The sequence below is a fragment of the Portunus trituberculatus genome, chromosome 50 (genome assembly GCF_017591435.1).
Source record: "Portunus trituberculatus isolate SZX2019 chromosome 50, ASM1759143v1, whole genome shotgun sequence".
Classification (NCBI taxonomy): domain Eukaryota; kingdom Metazoa; phylum Arthropoda; class Malacostraca; order Decapoda; family Portunidae; genus Portunus; species Portunus trituberculatus.
The window spans coordinates 25,392,044-25,402,289 of NC_059304.1; positions in this window are offsets into that span (position 1 = coordinate 25,392,044).

Consider the following 10,246-nt stretch of genomic DNA (forward strand, 5'->3'; position numbering starts at 1 on the left):
ATATATGTCAAAGAATAGTGATTGGCTTTATAGTTTATGCATGAAAAATTAACTCCGATATTGATTGGCTAGTGGGGGGGATGGTTTTGTTACGCTGGGGTGGCTAAAAATAACGCCTCCAGTGTTTGTTTGTTTATAGTGAACCACGTGGAGTATGAAAAAGGCAAAATCCGCACTCAGGCCACGGTTATACACGGAAATGTATTGGTGTGGTACGCACGTACCACGGCAGCATCTTGCGGTACCACGAGGTCGCTTTTGCGTGTGGTACGCACGTACCACAAAACAGTCTTGCGGTAAGGAAGGGGTTAAGAGGTGACTGATGAAACAATGGAGGATAGGTATAAACGGTACCTTGATGAGCTTGCAGGTAACACTCGATTCTGTGGTGGTCTACACATCAGAAGACATTATTGATGGATTTATTACACATTAGTGAATGGATCCTATTAACAAACCTAATGTAGCCTAACCAAGCAAACAATAACCCAGCCAACTTAACCTAACCTAACCAAGGTAACTTAACCAACCTATTTATTGTCATAACTTCTGAAGCATCTATTTGCGATGGAAAATGTCAATATGAAAAAGCGGAAATGTTAGATTGGCAGAAATTAAAACAAACCAAACATATTTTAACCTAACCTCACCTATCCCCCACCCAAATCTAACATACCTATGCCCTACAACCATTCAAAATGCAGCTAGGTATTCTTCAGACCATTAAAAACTACACTTTTCAGGTACCATGGCTGCATTAGAAGAAATCATAGATGAAGAAATGTATGAAATGGAAGAATTGCGACGAGTGAGGATTCCACGCATAGTACCTAAAGATCGCAGTGACCCATTTCATTATCTTTCTGGTGAAGAATTCCTTGAGCATTTTCGTCTGCCAAAGGATGCTGTATGAGACCTCATTGAAGAAGTTAGGCCACGTACACATGTGGACAGGCTTGGCACAGGTATGGAACAGTAGCTATTTATTTAAGTATATATGTGGATGGTGATATTGCTATAGAATATTTTACAATACTTATTGATTCAAGACCTGGGAAACCATCTTCTGTATTTCTTTCCACAACTCTGTCATCCTTTTCATGTGGAGTGAATTGGGAAATTTAAGGTTCTTCCACACTTTCCTGGGATCTCCTCCTCTTTATTTTCCTCATAAATAGACTAGGCACAACGCAGAGGGAGAGGGAGTACATAACTCCTTCTAAAGTCCCTTGCTATATGTTTGCATGTCTTTCCACAGGATATGGCATTCCTCTGCATTTGAAGATGCTAGTTACCTTGCGGTACCTAGCCATGGGAAGTTTCCTTCTTACGGTAGCTGACATAATGGATATTGCAAAATCATCAGCATGCAGTGCTGTTGGAGAGGTGGTTCAACTTATTGCTTTCCTGGCACAGACTACATCAAATTCCCACAGCCAGAAGAAGCACGTCAGATGGCCTCAAAGTTCTATGATATTGCTGGTATGCCAGTTGTATTCGGGTGTATAGATTGTACACATATGCCAGGTGGGAACAACGTTGAGATGTATAGATGTCGAGAGGGGTTTTACTCGTTAAATGTCCAAGGTATTTGTGATTCAGAACTCAAATTTATGCATGTTGTCAAGTTGGCCAGCAGCGTACATGACTCATGAATATTTTCTAATTGTCGTATCTGTCATCTTCTAGATCAAGGAGATTACAGTGGTTTATATTTGTTAGGGGATAGTGGGTATCCGAGTCGGGAATAATTACTGACTCCACTCCTAGCTCCAAGAACTGAAAAGCATAGGAGGTATACTGTAGCTCATATGCAAACACGGAACTGTATTGAGAGGGCATTCGGTGTACTGAAAAGAAGATTTGCATGCTTAAGCATACCCCTGCGAACCAAACTTCCCAATACAAAAAGAATTGTGATGGCATGTGCTATTTTGCATAACATTGCTATTTCAAGAAGGGTGGACATGTTAGATGTTGAGATTGAGCCACAGGAAGTAGTTGATTTATTGGAGGATGAAGATGAACATGAACTGGATGCCACACAAGTTAGGGAATCATTAATTCAAAGATGGTTCTGAGGGCCAGTTTCAAGAACTTTTCCCTGTGTACCCGATTGGGCTCCAGTGTAATATTACTTTCTTTTTCTTTTCTAGTTCTTGCTTGCTAGGATTAACACTTTAAGTTTAAATAAAAAAATATATAAGGTTCCAAAAGGTAAAGAAAAGGAAATTATATATAAGATCTTATGGTGTATAATGTAAGTATTGCAAAGTACAAAATTTGTAAGGATGAATAAACTTAACCTATGTAAGAATGAATAAACTTAACCATCTACTATTAATGCTAATCATTATCTTGTGTGTGTGTGTGTGTGTGTGTGTGTGTGTGTGTGTGTGTGTGTGTGTGTGTGTGTGTGTGTGTGTGTGTGTATTCACCTAGTTGTATTCACCTAGTTGTAATTTTACAGGACCTGGGTATCATACTCGTGTGGCCCCGTCTCCATATCTACATACATCCAACTTTCCTTTAAAACTATGCAAACTCCTCGCTGACACCACCTCCTCACTCAAACCATTCCACACCTCCACACATCTTTCTGGGAAACTATATTTCTTCACATCCTTCAAGCATATTCCTTGGCTATCTTTTTACTATGCGATCTTGTAGTTCTATTTAAGTTTTCCTCTCTCAACATCATTTGCTCATTATCCACTTCATCCAGTCCGTTCAACAGTTTATAAACCTGTATTAAATCTCCTCTTTCTCTTCTTTGTTCCAAGGTAAGCAAATTCATTTCTTTTAATCTCTCCTCATAGGTCATTTCTGCCAATTCCGGAACCATTTTTGTTGCCATTCTCTGCAATCTCTCCAACTTCCTTATATGCTTCTTTTTATAAGGGGACCAAACCACTCCAGCATATTCCAATCTTGGTCTAATTACCGTACTAATTAATTTCTTCATCATATCTTTATCCATATAATGGAAGGCTAATCCAATATTTTTATCAAATTATACGTTTCTCCAAACATCTTATCAATATGAGCCTCAAACTGCCCATGGTCTTGTATTATCACTCCCAAATCCTTTTCCTTTTCCACCTTTTTCAACACTACTTCTTCACCCATCTTATATGACCCTCTTGGCCGTCTTCCACTCTTCCCATCTCCATCACATGACTTTTGCTCAGATTAAATTCCATTTGCCACCTCTTGCTCCACTCCCAAATCTTATCCAGATCTGCCTGTAAAATTTCACAATCTTCTTCACTCTTCACACACCTACACAACTTCGCATCATCCGCAAACAAATTAATATAACTGTTTACTCCTCTGGCATGTCATTAATATATACAAGGAAAAGTATTGGTGCCAGCACTGAGCCTTGTGGGACTCCACTCTCCACCACCAACCAGTCCGACTTTGCATCCCTTATTACCGTTCTCATCTCCCTCCATCTCAAGTAGTTTTCCATCCACTTTAACACTTTTCCTTTCAGTCCTCCATAAATCTCTAATTTCCATAACAGTCTCATGTGAGGTACCTTGTCAAAAGCTTTCTTTAAATCCAAATATACACAGTCCATCCATCCCTCTCTCTTGTATTTTGTCAACCACTCTTGAATAAAAGCTCAGTAGATTTGTTACACATGACCTCCCTTTCCTAAAGCCAAATTGATGATCCGATAATAACTTATGATCCTCCAGGAACCGTATCCAATATTTCTTTATCACCCTCTCACAAATCTTACCGACCACACTTGTTAGAGACACAGGTCTATAGTTAAGAGGCTCTTCCTTACTGCCTCCCTTATAAATGGGCACCACTTCAGCTCTTTTCCACTCTACTGGTACTTCCCTGTTTCTAATGAACACCTTATAATATCATATAATGGATCAATCAATTCTTCTCTACACTCCTTCAATAATTTTCCTGAAACTTCATCTGGTCCCATCGCTTTATCATCTTTAAGTTCCTCCAACATTTTATATAACTCCTTTTAGGTATCTTAATGTCATCCATGTGCACATTTCCTTGTACATTCTGAGGCTTTACAAACATTGTTTCTTTAGTAAATACTTGCTGAAACCTATTATTTAGCAATTCCGCTATATTCTTAGGGTCATCTACTATCCCTTGCTCTCCTTTTAATCTTTCAATGGACTCTCTCTTTTAAGTTTACCATTTATGAACCTGTAAAACAATTTTGGATGTTCCTTACTCTTGTCTACAATATCTTTTTCAAATTTTCTTTCTTCCTCCTCCTTACCCTCACATACTCATTTCTCGCCACTCTATAATTCTCCTTATTTAGTATATTCCTGCTCTTTTCCATCTTTTCCAAGCCACATCTCTTTTCCTTAGCCTTAACACAAGTTGCATTAAACCAATCCTTTCTTCCTTCCTCTCTCGGTTTATACTTTGGTACAAATTTCATAACTCCTTCTTTATAATATTTCATAAAAATCTCATATTTTTTTGCACTTCTCTGATTTGTAACATCTCCTCCCAATCTAATTTTCTGAAATAATTTTTCAAACTTTCTGTGTCCATCTTTCTATAATTCAATCTACCACTCCTGTATGTCTCGTCCTTCCTTCGCTGTGTTGTTGCTATCTGCATTTCCATAACCACATGATCACTCTTTCCCAAAGGACATTTGTATTGTATATCTCCACATAGGTACACTTCTCTTGTTAACACCAAATCCAGTCTAGCCGGTTCATCATCTCCTCTATATCTAGTATTTTCCTTCACCCTCTGTTCCATCATATTTTCCATCATTAGATTAAGAAATCTCTCTCCCATGCTTCCTCTCCAACACCACTTACTAGATTTTCCCAATCCACCTCCTTACAATTAAAATCTCCTACTAGTATCACCTTTCTTTTCCAGATAATACACTTTCCAAACTCTGTAAAGTATCCTTGATCATATTGTCGTATTCCCTTAATGTCCAAGAATTTGTTTTAGGAGGTACATAGGTCACCATGATTATTAATTCTTTTCCATCACTTTTTATCCTTATGCTTATCACTTCTGCGTTGTTCTTCCCATACCAAACCTTATCCACATTTATTTATTTCTTCGTCATAATCATAACTCCTCCTCCACCTTTACTCTCTATCCTTTCTCCATATATTATATTTATTATCCAAATTTATCTTTGTTTTTCATGCAATTTTGTCTCAGTCAAACACACTATATCAGGCTTCTCCACCATCATATAGTCTTGCAATTCCAATCTACTTGACAGTATCCCATCTATATTAGTATACATTACGGTCCACCCACTGCTCCCTCTAGGGGTTCCTCCGCATTCCTTCTTTCCACATACCACTTTCTGACTCTCTCCTATAACTCTCCAAAAACTTTCTCTTTCCTCCTCAGACCGCTCATCATTTTTCCTTCTCGCCTCTTCCACCAATTCCTTATATCTTCTCCTCTCTTCCTCATTTCTATTCTTTCTCACAAACACCTCTTTACAACCTTCTATCTCTCTTAACTTTGATGTTCTATATAGGATATCCTCCAGATTGTTGTGACTTCAGTACTACTTTAATCGGTCTGCTCACTCCCTCCTTATACGGACCCAGTCTATGGATCTCTTCCACTTCTTCTTGTAGGTCTTTTTTCATCATCATTTAGATTTTTGAACAGATCTCTTACCGTTTTAATTCTTCCTTAATTCTCTTAGGCTTATATGTTATATTTTGTTCTTTCATCCCAAATATTAACACACTCTTCTTCTTTTCTGCTATTTCCTTATCAATGTTTCCTTATTCTTCATTACATTAACCAGTTCCTTGGACCTTTCTTTTTGTCTTCCTTCAACTGATCTTTAATTATTTCTTGTAATCCAACCATCTCTGCTTCCCTCGACTCAGTCCATTGTGTTTTCTTCAGTTCCCATTCCTTTCAAACCTTTCATTCTGCTCACTAATCATTTCCTTAAAGTCATCTTTCTCCTTTACTACTCTCTCCATTTTCTCCTCCAACCGTCTCTTGTATTTTTCAACCTCCACTCTCAAGTGTGCATTCTCATCCACCAATCGTTTTCATTTTCCTCCAGTCTCTTAACTCTTTCCTTCAAAGCCTTGCGAATTCTCTATCCTGCTCCTCCTCACTCCTCTGAACTTTTAATTCCTTCACCAACTCCTCAAATCTCTTCTCCAACATTACCAATCTACCTTGCATTGTTGCCCCTGTTGAAGATGGACTCATACTTTGATTGGCCACTTTCGGCTTTGCTCCCTGGGCCTCATCGGCATGTTTTGAATTTGGTAATTTATTTCTTACCGGTCTATCCTTTTTTTTTTTTTACTCTTCCTGGGAGCATGTGGGTGTGTGGTCACTGGGGGCCAGGCCTGGTAGCTACGTGTGTGTGGTGGGATGCGTTGGGGGCTGCTATGGCTGGCCTTTGTGTGGTTCCTGCTCTGTCGTTTGGAGTGTGTGTGTGTGTGTTATCTACTTTTTGAAAATGTGATCATAGTCAGTGATGAGTCTGGAAAAAAAAAAAAAAACTGATTAACAGTGTTGCACATATTGCATTGAACTTCTTGGTAATTCTCCCAAGCTTCCTGTTTCTTAGCTATCATGGAGTAATTACCACTTTTATCAAGCACGACGTTGAATTGGTTGATAAGATCAACCAACGTGCTTTTCTGGTCGCTGGTTAACGACGTCAACTTTTCTCTTCCTTGAGACATGTTATCAGCTGATCGAACAAAATTGTTTACGTTTTCACCAGGTTTTCACTCACACGCTTACCAACCACAGCTATGCGGGGCTACCAACCATTCCGATGCTTTATATCCTTTTGGTAAGCCAGACAACTAGGTTGGCGAGCACTCCAAACACAAAAAAGCGAATTGTGGAACTGTCATAAATAGTTGGTGCGCGAGCCAAACAACATGGTAAGCGTTTTGGTTTGTTGCCGTACCAATACATTCAGGAACCGGCTGTAAGAGACTTCTGGTCTTCTTAGCAACGCTAGGCGACATTGCAGGGCGTTTTAGTGGCATGTAGAGTGAGGGAAGACGAGCTGCTGCTGATGCTGTTATTGTTTTGAACTAGGAGTGAGTGGTGCATGTTTTGTCCACGAGACGCTGGTGTATTCAAAAGCCTGTCGACTTGTGTGATACAGCAGGTGCTTTCAAAATTTGAAAAAATTATCTGAATAAAATTTCGTTAAAGCGAGTTTAGTGTTCGTTAAACAAGCATATGGTAGTAAAAGGAAACCTTCGTTGTAGCAAAATTTTGTTGTGTGAACCTTCGTTAAGTGGGGGTTGCCTGTATATACTCATAAGTATATATGTATATATATATATATATATATATATATATATATATATATATATATATATATATATATATATATATATATATATATATACTTGGAACAATTTGGACTTGGAACAAAAATTTCAATAATATTTACCCTTGGAGGTTGAACAAAATTCGGACTTGGAACAATCCAAAGGTGGCCGAATCTGGCAAATCCGGGTGACGCTAGTGCCATTAGCAGTAGGTAAACATCAGTTCCCAGTTTGTTTTGGTTTCACTTTGTCACCTTGTTCTTATTCCCAGCTGAGGCCAAGACATTTGACCAGTCACCATGTAGGATGGTTAAGTAATGTTTCACATAAGTACAGGCAACCCCCGCTTAATAAATGGTTTACGTTCCTAAAAAAACATTCGTTGCGTGAATTTTTGTAAAGTAAACCAATTATAACAAGTTTAACCCCTGACTTGAACTTCCATTGAGAGTAAACAAAGTGAGAGTGCATCATAGTACAGTAAAAGGTTTAATGAAAGTAAAAAATTATGAAGTTAAACATTTAAGCAGTTTAATTTAAGACTAAGTCATTATAATGGACACTAATGTATGTATGTAACTTTATAATGTTGATGATCTTAAATTTATGAAGGGATGCAGATGGTAGTAAAAGGAAATGTTCATTGCAGCAAAATTCTGTTGTGTGAATGTTCGTTAATTGGAGATTGCCTGTACTCTGATCTTGTAACTAACGAAAACATTTCTTAACTACTGTAGTGACAAGATGTAACAGACATGAAATAAAACAATGGTTTCATTAACCTCATCACTATGAGCAACAGAAAACGGCTCCTGGTGCTATATCTGGGCTGGATGGGGGTGGGAAGATACCTGACTGAAAGGCAGCTCTCTCTCTCTCTCTCTCTCTCTCTCTCTCTCTCTCTCTCTCTCTCTCTCTCTCTCTCTCTCTCTCTCTCTCTCTCTCTCTCTCTCCACTACAGAAATAATGATTTTCATTTTTCATAACAGGTACATATAATAAGAAATAAACCCACACAAATTTCAAATAAAAAAATTACAGTCTGACCAACTTTAATCCATACATCTATATATAGTTTCCTCACAAATAGGCATTCCAAATTGACATCTACCATATTTGATGACTCATAAGATTTCAGGAAATGACCCTGCATTCTATGAGGCCAAGGTTCAGTATTGAGGCAGAGGCTGAAAAATCAAACCCTAGACATTCAGAGCTTAAATCTGCTCATTTATCTATATCTTTCATTTTAATGTCTGCCAAAAGTGTGTGTGTCTTGTGAGCCCATGTGGTTCACGTGAATCAATATACTAGTGACCCTTGCTAACTCAGACTAATAAGGGGAAAGGTTTGTCCAATAAAGGCGAGTGTCCAGCTTATACGAATCCCATCCCCCACACTCACACTGGAGGGAAAAAAAAAAAAAAAAAAAACGGAGCTGGCAGTTCAACTCAGACTTTAGGGGGGCAGTACAGGATTTATTTATTTAATTTTGGATGATTAAAAATTTTGGGATTACTATTGTCTCTCCAAAACCTTGAGAATCTAAATTATCAGAGAGCGTAGTTTATTTTAGGATTATTAAATACCTTCCCACCAGGAAGCCATTTTCAAATATCTTGTGTGGTTGCATTATAGCCTGACTTAAGGGGACCGTCCGGTGAGGTTTTTGAAAAATCGAAAATAAAGAGGTATGTGGGTAATTTTTTTTTTTTTTTTCGCTGATAGATGTTTATTACACAATGTTAGTTTAGTAGTTACAAGTGAATTGACCCATAAATAACTGCATTAAAAACAAAAAAAACACTTTTAAAAATTATATATTTTTCTTATAAACTTTGTCACTAGGGGACATATTTCAATTTTGCCAGTACGGATTTTGATGGCCATTATGAATTTTTATTTTTTTTTGATTTTTTTTTTTATATATATATTGCAGCACTTAAAAAAAAAAAATTCCAAATTTCATGAGGTGGAAATGTAGCAGCTTCATTGAGCTTCAAAATGATACCTCAAAATTGAAAATCCGTTGAGAAATGTGGGAGAAGATACGATTTGAATGATAAAAAGTGGAAACTGAGAAAAAGGCAAAAAACCCCAGAGATGTCATTTTGGTCCTCTATGACCCTGTACATTTATTTGGGTTGGATATTTTGTGCTCATACACCACCATGTGCATCATATATGTTTTTTAGGCATGTTTAGAATATTCTGTAAGACTCATATGGCACCTGGCTGCCCCTACAATGATTGTAGTTATTAGTCGCTCGAAGACGAGGGCGTCTCCCATCCATGCATGTAATTTCCTTTTGCACCGTTTGTTTAGACATTGTAAGGCAATAAAGGCAGGTAAAATAGGCTGGATTGTGGCTTGCAAGGTGTGAAATAATGAGCGAGATACTCTATAGATCCTCCTCTCATTGCAGTCACATGGACACTGAAATGGAAGGGGAGAGGGTGTGTTCCTGTGTACGCCATAGTACTGAGTTACCAGCGCCCACCTTTCTTTACCAAAGAAACCACTTTCCATGGCTTTTTCCGTGCTTATTATCATCATTTATGGTACAGAGAGTGGGGAGGGGGAAGCCCCGGGCTGCGGTGGGCGTGGCAGGGGCCCTTTAAAGTTTAAATATCCCACGTATTTTAGCGTATTTCCCCAAAATACTCCATCACTATGTTGCCATATGTTTGGGGATGCTCTGGTGGTGTTTTGGGGACTTTCAATATTTTTCAGATTTTTTCGATACCATGGCCCTACACAGTATGTGGCCAGGCATCAAGAGGGGAGGTGCATCATTTAGCTCTCTACTTTTTCAGAAATAATGTCCTTATAGGCATAAACTGACGAAAATTAGAGTCAGAAACTTCAGAAAGAAGAGAAGACAACAAGAAACAAACAAACGTATCATTGCAAGACTGCTGGACCT